The sequence below is a fragment of the Pipistrellus hanaki genome (genome assembly GCF_964339955.1).
Source record: "Pipistrellus hanaki genome assembly, chromosome: 4".
NCBI classification, from domain to species: domain Eukaryota; kingdom Metazoa; phylum Chordata; class Mammalia; order Chiroptera; family Vespertilionidae; genus Pipistrellus; species Pipistrellus hanaki.
In genome coordinates this window covers 13,186,322-13,205,977 of record NC_140506.1, presented here as the reverse complement: position 1 = coordinate 13,205,977, position 19,656 = coordinate 13,186,322, and the positions used below count along the sequence as shown (strand labels likewise).

The 19,656-nt window shown below is 45.6% G+C and overlaps 1 protein-coding gene across 1 annotated transcript in view; it reads right to left on the bottom strand.

Moving 5' to 3' along the window:
* Nucleotides 1-19,656, bottom strand: part of TRIO (trio Rho guanine nucleotide exchange factor) — a 749,917-nt gene that overhangs the window by 444,732 nt on the left and 285,529 nt on the right. The gene's annotated exons all lie outside the window — the stretch shown is intronic.

Sequence of the window (19,656 nt, the reverse complement as noted above, 5' to 3'; positions counted from 1 at the left end):
CCAATGACAGGCCGCGGCTGGGCCTGTGGGCGGGGCCTATGGGCCGAAGCGAGGCGGGGATAGGCGGGGCGGGGTGGGCGGGGCGGGGATGGGCGGGACCTCAGTCTTGGGGGGCGTGGGATGCTCCGGAGTGGCGCGGAGGCTGCTCCCGGGATCCAGGCGCTGCTCCAAGGGAAACAGCCCGGGAATGCCACCTGGACGCATCCCGGGATCTCCCTGGCGCTTCACACCGACGGCCCCGTTGAGTGGGAAGGGGAGGAAGAAACCTGGAGGCTGATGGATGGGGGGAAGGACCAGTGCCTTTCCTCTCCACCGCACAGTGTCATGATTCCCTTTTCTCAGGTCCCGCGGCTGGTCGGTCAAAGCCAAGACTGGAGTCCCGATACAGCTTTGCCCCAGAGGCCTGCTCCACTCGGTTGAGCATATTTTTTTAAAATTTTATTTCCCTCTGGGTCAGCAGGACGGGGTTATGCTTATTTAGAACTTGCAGGTTACTCGAGGAGCGGGAATGTGTGCGTTATTGGCAAAATTAATCCTCTGACAAAATGATCTGAAAAGGGAAAAATGTGGAATAGCAAACGGTAAAAATGAACAGCCCAACAATAAAAAAGATGCTCACAACAGGTTCTTTTGCCCCCAATTTCATAGTCAGATGGATATCCCCCACTTTTTTTTTTAATGTTTTTCAGGGAAAAAATAGAACTCCAGCGAACACTTCCTCTTTTTCCAATATACACAATTCCAGAGAAAGATTTTCTTGTGCATGTTTGGCACCTTTGGAAACAAATTTCACAACTAAAACAATATGTGGGAAATACCCTGCTCCCTAGCCAGTTTTGCTCAATGGATAGAGGGTTGGCCCTCGGACTGAGGGGTCCCCAGGTTGGATTCTGGTCAAGGGCACACATCTGGTCTAGGGCATGCAGGAGGCAACCAATTGATGTACCTCTCTCACTTCCATGTTTCTTTCTTTCTTTCTTTCTTTCTTTTTTTAATATATTTTATTGATTTTGTACAGAGAGGAAGGGAGAGAGATAGAGAGTTAGAAACATCGATGAGAGAGAGTCATCGATCAGTTGCCTCTTGCACACCCCTTACTGGGGATATGCCCGCAACCAAGGTACATGCCCTTGACCGGGATCGAACCTGGGACCCTTCAGTCCCCAAGCCGACGCTCTATCCATTGAGCCAAACCGGTCCCGGCACTCACTTCCATGTTTCTCTGTCTCTCCCTCTCCTTTCCACTCTTTAAAAATTAATGGGAAAATATCCTCGGGTGAGGATTAACAAACAACAACAATAACAAACAATAAAACGCCCTGCTATTTTAGGTGGCTTCAGTATACTTAGGACAATGTCTACAAGTAACAGAATCACTTTTCCCCTTTTCAAGAGCAAATAATTAGCAGATCACAGGTTTTTGGTGAATCCAATAAATTTCTGAATCAGAGCAATAGCAATTAATATAATGTTGGACATTTGCTGACAGCTGATAGCTATCAGGCCAGGCACTTGGGTAATCCTTTTACCTATTATTTTAGGCCTTCTTTCACTTAATCCTCACACTTGCTCAAGAGGTAGGTACTGTTATAATCTCCAGTTTATAGATAAGGAAGACAAGGCTCAATAATTGTGAGTGGAGCGTTTGAACCTAGATCTGATCTCTCAACCACCCTACCATGACTCATGGAAGATAATAAAAATGTTTCCAAACTCTGCTGCATGTTTAGGAAAAAAAAAATCCCTTTTATCCAAATCAGATTTTAACATAGAGGGAAGTGTTCTACAGCCATAAACCAACTTTCGTGTTAGACCCACATTACTCATACAAACCAAATATCTTTGGATTGCTGTGTTAAACTAGGTTATGAGCAGGGATGAGTACAATTGTCTATTAAAAATTTTTTAATTGATTTCAGAGAGGATGAAAGAGGGAGAGAAAGATAGAAATGTCAATGATGAGAGAAAATCATTGATTGACTACCTCCTCCATGCCCCCCCCCCCCCCCCTGAGGATTGAATCCGAAACCTGGGCATGTGCCCCTGACCAGAATTGAACCCGGTACCACTCAGTCCATAGGCCGACGCCCTATCCACTGAGCCAAAACCAGCTAGGGCTATAATTGTCTATTTTAGAAGCTGAAAATAGTATGACTACATTATTGTGGTGTAATAAAATAAAATTTACCTAAGCCTTTAAACCACATAATAAATTAGCCAGTAAATTCCTCTTCCTCCCACAAGATAACATTTATGAAACCTGTTGTTTGGACTCAGCCTAAAATAATCTTTTCAGTAAATTCATGCTCAGGATTTCATGGTTTGCTGTTCATTGTCACTCCAAAAGCTGAGTGGGAGGCCTCTTAGTGTGGTACTTACAGACCTAGACGTTGAAGCCAGACTACCTGGCTTGGCTACATATTAGACACCATCTTATGCAATTATTTAACCTTTCGTGCCTCAGTTTTCTCAACTGTAAAATGGGTCTCATAAGATTTTTTTCCTCATGGGGTTTTATAGGCATGCAATGATTAAATATGTGCAAAATCCTTAGAGTAATGCTTGGCACATAATAAACACCATCTAAATATTAGCCAAATAAAGAGGATGTGGCTACATGTAAACATTTGTGATTGACTTTCTGAGTGACCCACCTGTGAATTACCAAATGCCTTAACAATTACAAGGTTGTTGATTTTTTTTATAAAACACCTAGATTGTGAGCTTTTTGAGGGTAAGTACTCTGACCTGTTGTCTAGATTAGAGTTAGAATATTGGTGAATAGGATGAGAATATGGTGTGAGGCCAGCTAAAGATGGTCTCAGCTAAAATGTTCACACAAATAATTACACTCACCAAAATATTGACATTAGGCAAATTGAAAAAAAGGCAGTGCCCAGCATTATGCCTGGAAGCCATTGTGATGCTGGAGAGTCAGATGTGTGGCCGGTGCAGTGGCCACTTAAAGTTAGTCACATGAAGGATCCTGATACGGCTTAAATCAGAAGAGAGAGAGAGAGAGAGAGAGAGAGAGAGAGAGAGAGAGAGAGAGAGGGAGAGAGGGAGAGAGAGGGAGAGAGGGAGAGAGAGGGAGAGAGGGAGAAAGAGAGGGAAAGGGAGGGCAAACGAACAAACAGCTCAACAGCTCTTTGCAAATATTTTCTTAGGCTTTTCGTTTTCACAAAGTTTTGGCCATTTGAACTCTGAAATTGGAATGCCAACCTCCAGAACCTTTGAAGACATTTCAAAATGTATTTTCCATTGCTATGCCAAATCTTTCATTTCACTCACTTATATCTGGGTCAGCCTCGAGCTGGGATAAGTTGACATGGGAAACGGGCTATACCTTTGGACAGCAACTGCAATCTTCACTTCTACTGAGAATTTCCTTGGTTGACTGACCTCCACTTAAACATCCTCCTCAAGAAGAGAGATTGCAAAGGAAGTTGCTGGTCAGTTGCTACAATTCCTGTACCAAGAATGCTGCCTGGCACATGGAAGGTACTTGCTCAACATTCATTGGATGATAATATGAACGAATGGGTGAGTGAAGGTAATGGCTACACTTGCTACTAAGAATCAGTGAAATTTCCCCACCTGACCTCACTTCCAATTGACATCAAAATTCAGTGTGTGTGTGTGTGTGTGTGTGTGTGTGTGTGTGTGTAGTAAAATATATTTAAAATTTACCATTTTTAAGTGTAACAGTTTAGTGGCACTAAATACATTCATACTATTGTGTAACAATCACCAGCCAGCCATCTCCAGAACTTTTTCCATCTCCCCATATGGAAACACCATAACTCCATTTCTCCCCTCACACTCAAACCCCTAGCGACCATCATTCTACTATCTGTCTTTGACTACTTTCTGAATTTGACTACTCTGGGTATCGCACGTACGTGGAATCATACAGCATTTGTCATTTGTCATTTTGTGACTGGCTTAGTTCACTTGGCATAGTAAGGTTTTCAAGATTAGCCCCATGTTGTAGCATGTGTCAGAATTTCCTGCCTTTGTAAGGCTGAAAGTACTCTATTGTATGTTTAACACGTTTTGTTTACCCATTCAGTTCTCAGTGAGCACTTGGGCTGTTTCCTCCTGTTGACTACTGTAAATGCTGCTACGAACAGAGGTGTTCAAAAATTTGAGTCTTACCTTAACCGGTTTGGCTCAATGGATAGAGCGATGACCTGTAGACTCAAGGGTACCAGGTTTGATTCCAGTCAAGGGCATGTACTTGGTTGTGGGCACATCCCCAGTAGGGAGTGTGCAGGAGGCAGCTGATCAATGTTTCTCTCTCATCGATGTTTCTAACTATTCCTCTTGCTTCCTCTCTGTAAGAATTCGGTAGGGTATATTAAAAAAAAAATTTTTTTTTTCTTTTGAGTCTCTACTTTCAGTGCTTTGGGGTATAAACCCAGAACTGCTGGATGGGTTCTTCAAGCAGTTCAAGCTGGAGCCCCATGCTACCATTTAAAATGTGCTCCTTGGTCTGGGATTTAGTCTAATAGCCATCATCTAAGTGACAATAATAGTCATTGATACCTTAGCGCCAGCAGGCCTGAGTTCTTCCCAAGAGCAGTTGTTCCTAAGGAGAGACAAAAAGAGCTCAAGTGCTGGCGAGAGGAATACAGGAGGTCAGCTGAGGGCCCGAAGGGGAACTGAAAGGTGCGGGGGTGGTGTGTGTGGAGAAGAACTTCACAATTTTGTGTAAGTCCAGACCAGCTCCTAGCATTTCCTAACTTAAAAAAAAAAAGAAAAGTAGACAGCTTCACTGTTTTCCAAATTCCCCATATATGTCCTGCCTGCAGTTTGCCTAGAGTGGTGCTCACTCACTGTCTCTGGCCTTTGACCTTGATGTTTGCATTTCCTGGGCCCTGGCTGACCCTCCTGGTTTTTGCAAACTCTGCTCATGCCTCCTCTCCTTGGGGAGGCATTTCTGGACCACCCACGATGAGTTAGGAACTGGGCTCCACCGCCCTCTTCAGTATCCCCCTGTTCCCACTGCATGCGGGGAGCCACCTGTCTGATTCCTCGTCTCTCCCACACTTGACTCTGAGCTCCCGAGGCCAGCTTCTCCCGAGTGTCCTGCTCTATGCCTGTTGGAACTGAATGAGCGCTTGCAGGGTACAGAGTGTACCCATTATGCCTCTCTTCAAGGGCTTACTGTCCGCCTTGCTCCTCATCACCAGGTTCAGAGTCTGCAGGTAATCCCTTCCCTTCCTCGACAAACGGGCTCTGAGTACTTCAGATGTCCTTGTCTAGCGTTCTCTTTCCGAAAGATGGCACTTCCTCCTTCCTGCCTGGTAAGCTTTTCAAGATTGCAGGGACAGCAGGAGCTTTGGCACATGAAATATACAAGTGAAAAAAAACATTTGCGGTATAATCGGAAGATCAAATAAAAATATGTGGACAGCTACAATCTCTAAAACTTTGAGGCCCTTCACTGAGCTTGCAGCTCTGATTAACCAACAAAGCATTTCTTTTTTATATTGAGTTAAAGAGGAACAAACAAATGGCAGCCTTTGTGGCTTTGTCTACCCCCACCCCACCCCATTTTTAGAAGCAAATCCAAGAGCAGGGAAAAAAACCAGATTGCTCTTTTTTTTTTTTTGCGACTCACTTATTTCTCAGAATCCCCAGGCAGGCACACAGTTAGTTGACTGCTTGTCTAGCCTGAACTTTAAAAAATATATATATATATTATTGATTTTTTACAGACAGGAAGAGAGAGGGATAGAGAGTTAGAAACATCAGTGAGAGAGAAACATGCCCTTGACCTGAATTAAACCTGGGACCCTTCAGTCCACAGGCTGATGCTCTATCTACTGAGCGAGACCGGTTAGGGCTAGCCTGAACTTTTGCTGCAGGGTTGAAAATTTAAGAGAGAATAGCTGGAAGAAGAAAGTGAATCTTGGAATCATCTTGATCTGGCTCCTCACCATCAATTACAATATTGGGAAACCACTTACTCTTTTTGGGCCTCAGTTTCCTTTATGGAAAGGAATAAAGGTACTGGTTGATTTCAAACCCGATCTAATCCTGTAATCATGATTCTGAGATTTTAAAAAAAAAATCCTCAAAGAGATCAGTTTAAAAACTTGTGGTACATTTAAATAATGCAGCAAACAAAACTCGTAGTGTCAAAACTATTGACTGACACTAGGGAGGCAGGGGAGGTAGGGATTGCTGCTGTGTGAAAAGGTACCTTAGCAGCCCTTTTGTCACTATAAGGAAAGAAACTGCCTGATGTTGGCATATGTATGAAGTAAGTGGAAGAGCCCTAGGACATTGTGTGAGCTCCTGGATTCAGCCATACCTGAAGCAGTAATATTCCTATGTCTTTCACTTAGATGAGCCAAAAACTGTTCCTCCCTATTTTTGTTTTTTAGTTTTAGCCTATTGAAGATCAATTTCCTATTAGTTGAAATAATATTAGTATAGTGTGTGCAGCCAAATTATGTAGAAAAATATTTATGTACAGAAAAATATTGGAAGAATAAATCCCAAAATATTAATGGTTGTTAGCATGGGTGATAAGATTATCAGCCATTTTTATTTTCTTCTGCATACTTTTCAGTATTTTCCAAAATATATATCACTGGTATACATTTTTAATGTTATTGTAACATACAATTTCCTATGCTACTGGGAGACATTTCTATATTATAATCTTGCCTTATTTGTTGGTCCTTTTATATGAGTAATAGTTAAGATTTAATACACTTTTTGATGTTTCTTGTGGATTGGGTCATTGCTCAGGCCTGAAATTCTATAGAGGTGGCAAACTTCCTGTAAAGAGCCAAATAGTAAATATTTGAGGCTCCGTGAGCCATTATGGCATGAAAGCAGTCCCAGATAATTCGTATTCCCAAAAAACATTATTTCGGAATACCATAGTTCAAATTTCATATGATATTCACAGGTCACAAAATAGTCTTCTTCTTTTGATTGCTTTTCAACCATTTATAAATGTAAAAACCCATCTAGCTCACAAGTCAGACAAGGGCAGGTCCATGTTTGTCCCGAGAAATGAAGTTTGTTGACCTCTGCTCTACTAACATTAGTATGTCTGTCATCACATCCACTTTGGGTGCAACTAGAATTTCTGTGACTTTCTGGTTGAGTTTCCCTTAGGAATGATCATCCCATGATGGCCTGGCGTGTTTTTAACAAGCCTCATGGGTTTGGGTATTGTGGATGTTTGTGACTCCACAGGCATTTGTGTTCTTCCCTTTCACTGAGATGTTTAGAGGAGTCTTCTTGCTTTTTCCTTTCTTCACATTAGAGGCAGTGTCCCCATGCCTCTGCTCAAGAGAGTGGCTGCAAGACACTAGGGGTTCTCAAGCCGCATTTTGGAATCTGAGTTGAAGCTAATTGACCTTAAAAGGATTTTTTTTTTTCTTACATGCTGCCATAATGGGATAAGTTTACTGCTCTGTCAAACATATATATGGCTAATATGCAAAATGTCCCCTTGGGAGTTTGACCAGGAGACCAGGAGTTCAATTGCTCGCTATGACGTGTGCTGACCACTAGGGGCGGTGCAGAATGAAGGAAGCTGGGGAAGGAAGCCTGGCAGCTGACAGCCGGGGAAGGAAGGCCCCAGCCGGCAGCCGGAAGACCGGATCGGCCCTGATCGCCAGCCAGGCCTAGGGACCCTACCCAGGCACAAGTTTCATGCACCAGGCCTCTAGTATTAAATAAATGATCAGTCAGTGGCAATTTAAATCTTGTAAAGAAATTCAATTTGAGAACACTTTTGAAATTTCATTTTTTAAGGAAGAGAAAAATAAAAGGGTGTGCACTGATGGCTACCTTGATATGTTTCTAGTGATAGCTAACAACAAACCTAAATGATGGTGGATGCAAAGAAGGAAAGTCTCAGGTCACAGGAAGCCCAGAAGCAAGTATTGGTGCTGGTTCTGCTTTTCTAACCTCTGACTCCCTTGGTCCTTTGGATAGGAAGGCTGTTGTAGTTCTAAGCACTGTTTTCAAATTCAGGGAAAGAAGAAGGAGGAGAGACAGCACCAGATACATGTATTCTTCCCAGAAGACCTGGTAGTTAACAGCTCATAATTAACACTGACAAAATGGCATCATGTGACTACCCCGACTGCAGAGGAAGCTGGGATGGCAAGGTCTAGCTTTTTCAGTCTCTGTGGAGGGGCATGGCAAAAGAGAAGTGAGTTAGGAAGAGCTGTTGGGTTGGCATAACTTTTATGTGATGTTCAATAAGTCCCCATGGCAGGCAATGCTGTTTTACCCTACACCAGTCGAATGGGCCACTCAGGGAAGCATCGGCTTCTTCTGTCTTGTGCAATGAGGCATCCCAGTTCCTAGCACATTGCAGTCACTTGATAAATATTTGCAGAACTCTTGGAAACGCATTGTTGTTATGACCTATCCTTTTTTGGACAAAACACCAACAAAGAATCCTTTGGGTCCCTCATGATGCTCTGATCTTCAAACATGGTCCAAAGCTGTGCTATGTGACAAACGGACCCCCACTCACAGCTCAGCCAGCTGTCTCTGTCCACAATTCAATCCTGGTGAGGTCCTACCTGTTCATAGACATCTTTCTTGACTGGTAAGGGGAAATGCAATGTTTCCACCGTCTTGCCAAGTTCAGAATGAAGCTTATTTAGTGGCTTCCTAGAGCTAGAAATAATAAGATATATTAAGACAAAGAAGATAAAGATAAAGGGAGAGAGGGGTAGGAATTAAACTCACTTTCGCCTGACTTAAAAAGTAAGTAAATAAAGTTCGGGAGGTACCACAAATGTTCATTTAACCCTTCCTATGTGACAGACACAATGCTGGAGATTTTACATATGATTATTGACACTTCACTGAGGAGTAAGAGCAAGTTCATGCAATTAAGCACAAGCCTTTGAGAAACATCATGGGTTAAATGAAACAAGATAAAAAAGGGAAAAATTAAAATTACCAAATGCCAAAAATTGGTAAATAGTGCTTAATGGGGACAGGTTATCTGAGTGTTTTAATAACCTCTTCTACCTTAAAATGATGAGAGAAATTAAAAGAGAAGGACACAGAAAATCAAAGAAGAGATACCAGTGGACAAAAACTTGATCACATTTTTGGAGGAGAAGTAGGTGGAGAGGTGTGCCCGAGTTAGCAGAGAGAGAAAGCTGTCCCCTAAGATGCCTACTGTCCCTTTGAAAAGGAAATTCAGCCGGGACCGGTTTGGCTCAATGGATAGAGCGTCGGCTTGGGGACTGAAATCCAAGGTTCGATTCCGGTCAAGGGCATGTACCTTGGTTGCGGGCATATCCCCAGTAGGGGGTGTGCAAGAGGCAGCTGATCGATGACTCTCTCTCATCGATGTTTCTAACTCTCTATCTCTCTCCCTTCCTCTCTGTATAAAATCAATAAAAAATATATTTAAAAAAAAAGAAAAGAAAAGAAAAGGAAATTCATATTTATAAATACCAAAGTATAAAAACAACAGGGAGAATAGCTAATAATAATAATATTGATACTATGTAATGAATGATTATTATATTCCTGGCACTTCTCAGTGTTTTACATGTATCATCTCATTTAACCCTCACCAAGACTTCACATACGAGTAGGTAAGATTATTACCCCCATTTTACAGATGAGGAAATGGAGGCACAGAGATATAACAAGATGCTTTGAAATTGGATCAGAGGACAAGAAAGAATTCTTGGAAATAAAAAATGGGGTAATCCAAACAAAGCATTTAACAGTGCCTCACCCATAGTAAAAGTTAATCAATGTTAATGATTGTTTTGGACCATTTACTTTCTGGTTCCCCTTTCTTTTCCATGATTGTTTTGTGATGTACACCGAGGTCTAAGTCAGAGCACCCTTTATGTTACAAGCTCTTGTAGGACAGAGGGTACGATTTTTTTGGATTATGTCACAAACTCTAGTCTAGATCCTTCCTTTGAAGGGAATGGACACTGAGGTGAAGAGAAGCCCATGTAAAAGGTCATGTAACCATTATGGGTGCAACCAAGAATAGAGCCCTGGTCCCCTGGCCTCCGAGTTACTGTCCCTCCTGGCAATGCCTTTTCTTGGTTCAGCACAGCAGTGGACATGCAGGTGTGTCAGCTCAGCCCTCTTCTTTCAGGAAACACCCACCACTCCTTGGTTCCATGATGTCTTAACGGGGATGCCAAGCACAGGTGCCCTTAGAGCATCCTCATTGCTTCTGGTCAAGAAGGGGCCAATGAGACAGCAGGGGCCTTTCCCAGGTTTGGGATATAGACATTAAAACGAAGAAGTCACTTTTCACTAGGGTTGGTAGAACAGAAAAGGGAAAGTAACCTTTTTCTCTTACTCATCTTAGGTTCCCTAGCTGGGGTCCTCTAAATCAGACGGGCCAAAGATGGATTAACAAGAGAAAAACAAGATTATTAACAAGTTAATATACATGGGAGTACCCAGGCAAGAGTGACCCAAAGAGGTGGCTAGAAATGGGGATTATATACTCTCTGAGGCTAAACAAAGAAAGGGGTTTGGGACAGGGAGGCAAGTTTGACCAGGGAAAGAATAGTAAACAGAGTTGTTTACTAAGGTTGTTATGCAGATGTAGGTCCCCGGCTTCTCCGTTGATAGAGCTGTTAAGAGTTCTTCCCTTCCCCGTGCAGAGGGAGACATCCTGACAAATGGGAATTTGTAAATATGAATTTCCTTTTCAAAAGGACAACTTGTGTCTAGAGATCCATCAGTCCCATTGGGACAGGAAGCCAGGGGATTCCGGAAGGGAGGGCTCCAGGGAGAAAAATGGAATTGGTTATGTATTCATGGAAAATAACATGGTAGGCACCTGATAAAGCTGACGGCACACTTGGAAAAAATTTAAATGTGGGTACCTAGAAAATGAAGCAAGTGAACAAAAGGGAGGCAATTAACTCCAGGAAGAACGAACAGTCATACAAAAAGGGAAACACCCTGCCTCTTGGCTCAGCAATAAGCAATTGACACGGTTTTAATAAGGTTAGAAAATGGCACCGTACCTACCATAGCGGTAGGATAAAAGTGAGGAGATAAAAATGAGGGAAAAGAAAGAACTCTTACCATTCACAACAGCATGGGCAGACATGGAGAGCATTATGCTAAGCGAAATAAGCCAGTCAGAGAAAGATAAATAACACATGATCTTGCTCATTTGTGGAATAGAATGAACAACATAAACAGATGAACAAAAAATAGATACAGAGACAGAGGAGCAGTGAAGAGACCGTCAAACTTCAGAGGGAGCCCTAGCTGGTTTGGCTCAGTGGATAGGGTGTTGGCCCATGGACCGAAGGGTCCCAGGTTCAATTCCAGCCATGCCTGGGTTGTAGGCTCTATCTCCAGTAGAGGGCATGCAGGAGGCAGCTTAACAATGATTCTCATCATTGATGTTTCTATCTCCCTCTTTCTTCCTCTCTGAAGACGATAAAAATATATTAAAAAAATTAAATAAAATAAAAACTTCAGAGGGAAGGCAGGGGAGGGTGGAGGGCAGTTTAAGAGGTCAACCAAAGGACTTGTATGCATGCATATAAGCATAAACAATGAACACAAACACTAGGGGGGAGGGAGAGGGAATGTGGTGGGAGGTGGGGGTGGCTGGGGAGAGATCAATGGGGGGAAAAGGAGACGTATGTAATACTATATCTACTACTTTAAACAATAAAGAATTTAAAGAAATGAGGGAAAGAGTGACAGAGACAAATCATCTTGTAACTGGAAGTCAAAAGATAATGTCTAAAATGATAAGGAATAGAAAAGGCATATCATTTAGATATATGAAAAGAATTACCAGATGAATTAGGAAAAGAGCTGAAATTTTAGAGCAAAAGCTGAGGGGTTTTCTGCTGTTTAAAAGCAAAACTATGTAGCTCTTAAGACCATAAGTAGTTACTATTTTATATATATAGTATCTGTAAATAGTAAATATACAAAACCATATATACTATTATTTTATATATAGAAAGTATATACATATATATTCATGTTATATATTTCCAAAATGTGCATATTTTATTTTTATTTATTTTTAAAATTTATTTTTTTAATCCTTACCTGAGGATATTTTTTTCATTGATTTTTAAAGAGAGTGAAAGAGGGAGGAAAAGACAGAGAGAAATACTGATGTGAAAGAAACACATTGATTGGTTGCCTCTTGCAAGTGCCTCCACCAGGGACCAGGGCCCAGGCCGGGGAGGAGTCTGTTACCAAGGTATGTGCCCTTGACCTGAATCAAACCCGGGACCCCTTTGGTCTGCAGGCTGACACTCTATCCACTGAGCCAAACTGGCTAGGGCCAAAATGTACACATTTCAAAAAAGTATGTATTAAAAAGTCCCCAGAAGCCATAAATGTGGGTTGCATCATGACCTTAAAAATAAATCAGTTATCTTACTCCATGAAAATGAGTCAGTGAATATAAACATAAGAAACCAAGAACTATGTCTCCTTTAAACACAAGTCTCTGTGAACACAATGAAATTTAATGATATAGAAGGAAGTAAAGACAAGAAGAAAAGGAGTTTTCATTAAAAGCAACCTCTCTACTACAAAATGGCCCAGAAATACAAGGAGAGTCTTTATCTTGATGGTGGCCCTGAATCCAGCGAAGGGGGAGGTAGCCTGGGAGCAGGCAGGAGCCAGGTTCTGGCTCCATGCCCTTTAGAACATCATGCTCAAGGGCAGGGCTGAGATTTCAGGGCATAAAATATTAAACCTCTTCAAAATAATAGCTACAAAGGTGTGTGCATGCATCTGTGCCGGAGAAAAATGAAGAGTTTCCATTTTCCAGGAACTTGACATTCTCAAGTCTTCTTTGCTGGGCCCAATTCTTTCGATTAACTCCCTGTAACCCTGTTCCTGTGATCCCTGCCCTCCATAGTAACTTGTGTGAGGCTATCAGTTCCACCCCGGAGGCTAAGAGAAGATTCCCAGAGAGTACTGCTTGGTGCCCTCTGCCCAGCTGACCTCCAGAGCCATGAGGGACTGATTTAGGTCTCCCCATTCCATCCTGGGCCTAGAGTGCCACTCTAACCTCACTGGGAGGAGCTTTCCCACCGGAGACCACGCGAAGGCAAAAGAGAATGGCGGATCCATCCTGTGGGAGTTGCTTATGCACAAATAAATCGGGACCTTGTGGTTCTAAGGGACAGAATCCCAATCAGAACCAACATAGGTTAAAGATGGAACTCATCGACTCTCTGTTAACTGGGGAAGTCCAAGGGCTAGCTCTGGCTCCACGTATAACTGTTTCCCACTGTCATTGCTCTCTTGGTCTCTGTCTCAGTCTCTAAGGCCGATGGGATCCTTACTTAGCACACAGTCCCAAAAAGAAGGTCCTCTCTTCCCCCGCAGCCACAGAAATCTTAGAGGACGGGTGTGGTCCCACAGTAGACTCCACACCAGAGCACACATACAGGCACACATACACACTTCTGGAACAATCACTGCATGAGTCATTGCATGGACTTGGCCTGGATCATGAGCCCAGAGGAGCGGTGGTGGGCACTTGGTTTACCAGCCCACCAGCGAGGGCACAAACAGTTCCCACAGTGGACAGGCCTGTCTGTTAGCAGAGAAGGGAGAAGGAGTCACGGGCAGGCAAAAACGACAGACATCCATACTCCTAAAAAAAATATACTTAAGCACAACTGTGACGGAAGCAGAATCACATACTTAATAGAGTGTTATTCTTGCATTAAGCAGTTACCACCACTACCAGGAAATCAGTGAAACCCAGTGCCAGGAATAAGCCGCTATCCTGAGAGAGGTGGAGAGCGGTTGGCAACACCCTCCTGAATGACTCCTGAATGAAGTGGGTGTAGACCCGAAGCTCCCTGTGGTGTTTACTCTCAGGTTGGCCGCTCGAACTCCCACCTCCTGGTGAGCTCCTCCACGCCCATTCCGGGTTCACCCTCATCTGCTCCATTGCTCTGGCCCGACCAGCTGTCCTTTGCCCAGAGAGCCACTTGGGCAAACAGAGCGGTGGGCAGGGGGGGCAGGGAAGAGCCCTAATTACCCCAACAGAAAACACGAGGCAAAGAGGAAGGGCCTCGGGCTGGTTTACAGCAGGGCAGGAGCCTCACCCAGCAGGGCCCACAGGAAGCGGAGAGAAACTGAGCTCGCCACGCTAGGCATCTCATTGGCTCTCACTGGTGTGCTTTGAAGCAGTCTCATAACTAACATTTCAGCAGCCACTCAGAGAAAAGCAATAACATCAAGTGCGAAATCAGCGTAACTGTCCTGTGCTAGATGGCCTTATAGTTAAACATGGAGATTTTTTAAAATTTTCTTTCTTTACTTCCTTTAACAAGCAAGCAAGCAAGCAAACAAACAAACAAACAAAAACAGCCCTAGCCAGTTTGGCTCAGTGGATAGAGCAACGGCCTGCAGACTGAAGGGTCCCTGGTTGGCTTCCTGTCAAGAGCACATGCCTGGGTTGTGGGTTCGATCCCCAGTAAGGGCTGTGCAGGAGGCAGCCTATCAATGATTCTCTCTCATCATTGATGTTTCTCTCTCTCCCTCTCCTTTCCTCTCTGAAATTAATATATATATATATATATATATATATATATATATATATATATATATGTGTGTGTGTGTGTGTGTGTGTGTGTGTGTGTGTGTTTAAAAAATATATTTTATTGATTTTTTACAGAAAGGAAGAGAGAGGGATAGAGAGCTAGAAACAATGATAAGAATCATTGATCAGCTGCCTCTTGCACACCCCTCACTGGGGATGTGCCCGCAACCAAGGTACATGCCCTCGACTGCAGTTGAACCTGGGACCTTTCAGTTCGCAGGCCGATGCTCTATCCACTGAGCCAAACCAGTCTCAGCCATAAAATATATTTTAAAAAATAACAGCAGTCAGTGACCATAGAAATACAGCTTTGCTTCTGTGGGTTGATTTGAGACTTGTGATGGCCAATCGGGCTCAGTCCCCAGACTCCCTCTCCCGCCCCCTCCTCTTGAGGCTGCCCACGGTCAGCGGGAGCCTCTGCACAGACAAAACCAAACCAACAACGGGCACGGGGCAAAGCGCATGCGGATGCCTCCTCCTTTGGAGGACTTTCCCCTCTGCAAGTGGAAGGTGTGGGATTTAGAACGCAGTGCATGTTCTAACTACAAGTTGCAGATTTTCTGGTGGCATTTGCTTATGTAACCTGAGAGGCCAGGGCCAGTGGGCGGTGTCTGTGGTTTGCAGACATCTTCAGTGGAACCAGAACCAGAGGAGTCTGAGAATCACCCAGAATGAGGACTGGAAACCCATCACGTCACACTGTGTGCTTCAATGACAAGGGGACGTGATTTAATCCAGATCTTTTCCTTTCAAGCAGTGATCAAAAGTAGATTTTATGTGAAGCTTCAAACATTGTACATAGTCAAGAACCACCACTGTGACCCTGTCCTGCTCTGGACTCCTCTTCCCCCATGAGAAGCCCTTGGCTCATATCCACGGAGGCTGAGCTGACTCCCCAGACTCTGTGTTTCCTACCCTCCCACCTCTGGCAAGGGTCCCACCAAAAAAAAAAATCAAGAAGTAATTATGGAACACTGTCGAATTTCCTCTTAGAGAGGCTGTCTGTTGGTAAGCAGTTAGGAAATCAGATAGAGCTCCGGGCATTGTCCCTCTCTAACTCCAGAGCCCTGAGAGGCTCACCTGGCTCAGATCGGCATGGCTACTATGCAATAAAATGTCTGGAAAAGAGGGCAGAATATTCTATTCCCAGCGATGAGAAAGCATCCTGGGTGAGCTATAGTTTCAGTAGAGCCCAATGATACCCTTGTGATGGGCAAAATGCATTTGTCATTTTATAGAATAATAGAGGCTCGGTGTACAGATTTGTGCACTGCTGGGGTCCCTTGCCTGGCCTGCGCCCTCTCACAATCCAGGACCCCCAGGGGATGTCAGACTGCCGGTTTCAGCCTAACCTCTGCAGGCCAGGCCGTGGGACCCCACCGGTGCACGTTCGGGGCCAGGGAGGGACCACCGGAGCGTTCCAGGGCGTGTCTGGCCCATCTCGTCTAGCCCTGATGGGCCGGACTCCAGCAGCAAGCTAACCTACCAGTCGGAACATCCGCCCCCTGATGACCAGTGTGTGTCATAGAGACTGGTTGAATGGTTGAATGAACTGTCGGACACTTAGCATATAAGGCTTTTACTAGTATTATAGAGGATTGTAGCCCACAAAATACTAGTCATGTGACAATGAAAGCTGACATTCTCGAGAAGATGCTGCCCAGGATGACCCAAGTGTCACACAGATCTGCCAATTTCCACACCAGTATTCGGGGGAAAGGCCGTGCAAGGCCAGGCAGAGCGGGGCATGGATGTACGGGCTGCACTGACACAGAGCCTGTCTTCTCTGGGCACCCTGGTTGCCAACAAACCTCTCGTATGATTTGCAACAGAACCCCCCCTGACTGACCAGCGCACACTACCGTTTATGTTTGCATCACGCGTCTTAGGACTCTGGCGGTTGTGAGTGACAGAGACATAACCCAGGCTGCCAGAAACAAAAGGGGAATTCATGGCGGATGTTACTAACACGTCTGGGTTGCTTTGGGCTTTAGACATGCTGGACCTTGTGTTTAAACCATGTCCTCATCAGCCAGCCTACCACCGGAAACACAAGCAGACATTTAAAAACCCACTGGGACAGAGGAGATCCCCAGCCCCCAGCCTTTCCGAAGCTGGGTGTCTGGCAGGCAGGAGGAATAACGATGTGGACAGCAATCTGGTCCCAGGCTGCCCTCCGTGGTCTACTTAGCCGAGTGGGGATTGAGCCAGATGATGGGGAGTCCGTGTCATGGAGAAGGGCAGTAAAGAAATGCCGACCAAAAAGCCAGGGGTTCCCCACCTTTGTTGCTGCCTCTAGAACGCACGTGAAGAACAGGGGCAGAAGGACTGGCGAGAAGGGAAGTGGATGGAGAAACAGTCTCCTTCTGTCTTTTTATAATTCTGAAGGGTACTCAGGGCCCTGCCAAGGACTTGGGTAACCACAGCACCCATTCTGTGCAAAGTCGACTCTCCCCTGGAGGCGTGGGTGTGGAGGGCGGGGCTCGCTGGGCGGATATGTGTGGAGGTGCCTGAAACGCAGGCCGTTAGCTCCTCCACCACACCCCGAGGCATACACGGCACCTTCTTTATTTTTTAAACCACACACCTAACTGGTTGCTGGTATAAGAGAAATGGCAAGAACATCTGTCTCAGGCGTGTGGACGGGGGAAGTTCCCGCACCCCCCGTGTTACGCAGACATTCCCTGAACGAATGCTGTCTAAGAATCAGGGGCAGAGCTTCTGGCGTTCCCTGAGAATGGCAACAGTCCTACCAACGACTGCCTGGCACTGTTCTAGAGACTGAGTGCGTGATGACTCATTTCATTCTCGCCACATCACCACAGCCCTCGGGGTGAGAACTGTTTCCATATCCTTGGCTCACAGGACCTCCGCTAACAGGTGGAGCTTACCCCCCAAGGCTGCCTCCTAGCCTCCGACCCTCCACCTGGCCTGGGAAGCATGAGTCTGCCTGTGCCCCCCAAGCAGGGCCCCAGCCACAGGGCCCTGCTCTGCACCCCAGGAGGCTCAGCTGCGTGTGGAAGGTGGGGTGGGGCTGGCTGGGGAGGAGGGGTAACTGGCCACCGCTCTGTGAGCAAGGCCCACTCAGTGGAATATAGGAATATGGGGACCTTCAGCTAAGATATTTTTTTTTTACCTACATTTAGGAATTGAGGACACACAGAACTGAATTCATAAACCAACACAGAAACTGCACTAGGCCCGTGGTTGGCAAACTGCGGCTCGCGAGCCACATGCAGTTCTTTGTCCCCTTGAGTGTGGCTCTTCCACAAAATAACCATGGCCTGGGTGAGTCTATTTTGAAGAAGTGGCACTACGTTTAAAAAAGTTGGCTTTCAAAAGAAATTTCAATCGGTGTACTGTTGATATTTGGCTCTGTGGACTAATGAGTTTGCCGACCACTGCACTAGTCGAAGAATCAGAGGTCAACCTATTATAATGGGAACAAAAAAGTTGAAACTTACAAAGTAACGGATACACATCCTAAAAGAACCTAGAGGGTCGGGTGAACTGATAGGATGAGGACAAGCACACTAGGGTGTAGGGGCCCCAGAAAAATGTGCCGAGGGGGGAGGCCTAGAAAGAAGGTCCCAAGGGCTTGCTGCAGAGACCCCGGAGCTGCCTTGAGTTCCAGCATCTCTCCATCTGTCTCCAGGTGTGCCGTGTCCACGGCTGCCAGACCCCAAGGCTGCTGGTCCCCATTCCCAGACACGTGCACCCCCACGCAAAGCCCCGTGGCTGGAGAACACGCTAGTTAGTGAAACTTCGTTCTTTGCCTTGAAAAGCGTGCGGCTCGCACAATCCTATGCTGTATGTGCCTTTGCTCCGATGGGAGGGATCAGCGGTCCGGCCACCCAGCCAGTTTGCCTGCAGCTCATCCTGTGCTTCGTGGGAGGGTCCCAGCCTGCACTCATGACCCCCCACCCCACCCCCTGCAGTGCGGGGGCCGATGTTCTGGGTTGTGTGTAGGTTTTAACGTGGGGTGAGGAGGAAGAATGACATCTAAACTACAAGGGCACTATGGAAGCCAGCAGGGTGTGCCAGGGATTGCCTTAATTAAAAACAGGAAGCATTTTCAAGGATTTTTTCAAGAGCCTTTTCCGGATAAAAGCAGGGGTTACAAAAACACCACCCTGAGCAAGAGTTCCCCTCAGGGACTAGTGGACCCCAGTTTGGGAAGTGTCTCCCCTGCCCTTTTCTCCTCCAGAGCGGAGGTTTCCGACCCACACTGTGGACTTAGAGATTCTGACCCGAGCAGCACTGGCAGTGTCTGCTGCTGGGCACCCGGAACCCGCCGGAGCTGTCGCACAGAGCCCATCAGTCCCCACTGCAGGTTAGTGGGTGACTCCTATTCTGGCTTCCCCTGGGCTAAGGGGTTCCCCAGGGTGTCCAAACTGGCAAAGTCCCAGGCAAACCAGGATGCATGGCCACCCTAACGTGGCACTGAGACAGCAATGACTCCTCTACCGGCTCCTGCCCACCCATCCCCGGGGCCCCCCAATAGGACTCCATTCAGCCCTCTGCTGCCCCTCTCTACAAACCGGTCTTAGTTCTTGGACTGTCTCAGCTCCAACGAACTTCCTCCGCCAGATTACTGCTGGTGGGACCTCTGGACAAAGAAGAACATAAAGCTCAAGTCCTAATCTGATCGAACATTTAATTGCAATTTCATTACCAATTTGACAGAGAAGAGCTACAGGGAAGGGGCGGCGAGGTTTTGGCGACATGGTGGGATGCAAATGCCCTTTCTTCCCATTCCCAAGGTCCCCGCTGTCTGTATAGTCTGGTCACATATTTCTTGAGAGTCTGGTCCCTGGCCAAAGGCCTTGATTTCCTTCCAAGTTGCCGCTGTAATTTATAGGTTAACAACTCTTTCCTCTCGCGGGACATTGTTTGATGAGCTGTGTACAGTGCTCTGTGTTGTTTATCAGGCAAGACTAACACAGCCTGGCATGTTTACCTCGCCTGAAGAACCATGGCTGCGAAGAGACAAAGGCCTGTCTGACTCATCGCTGCTCCCACGCAGACTGCTCTCCTCCTGACCCTGTCCCTGAGCCCCC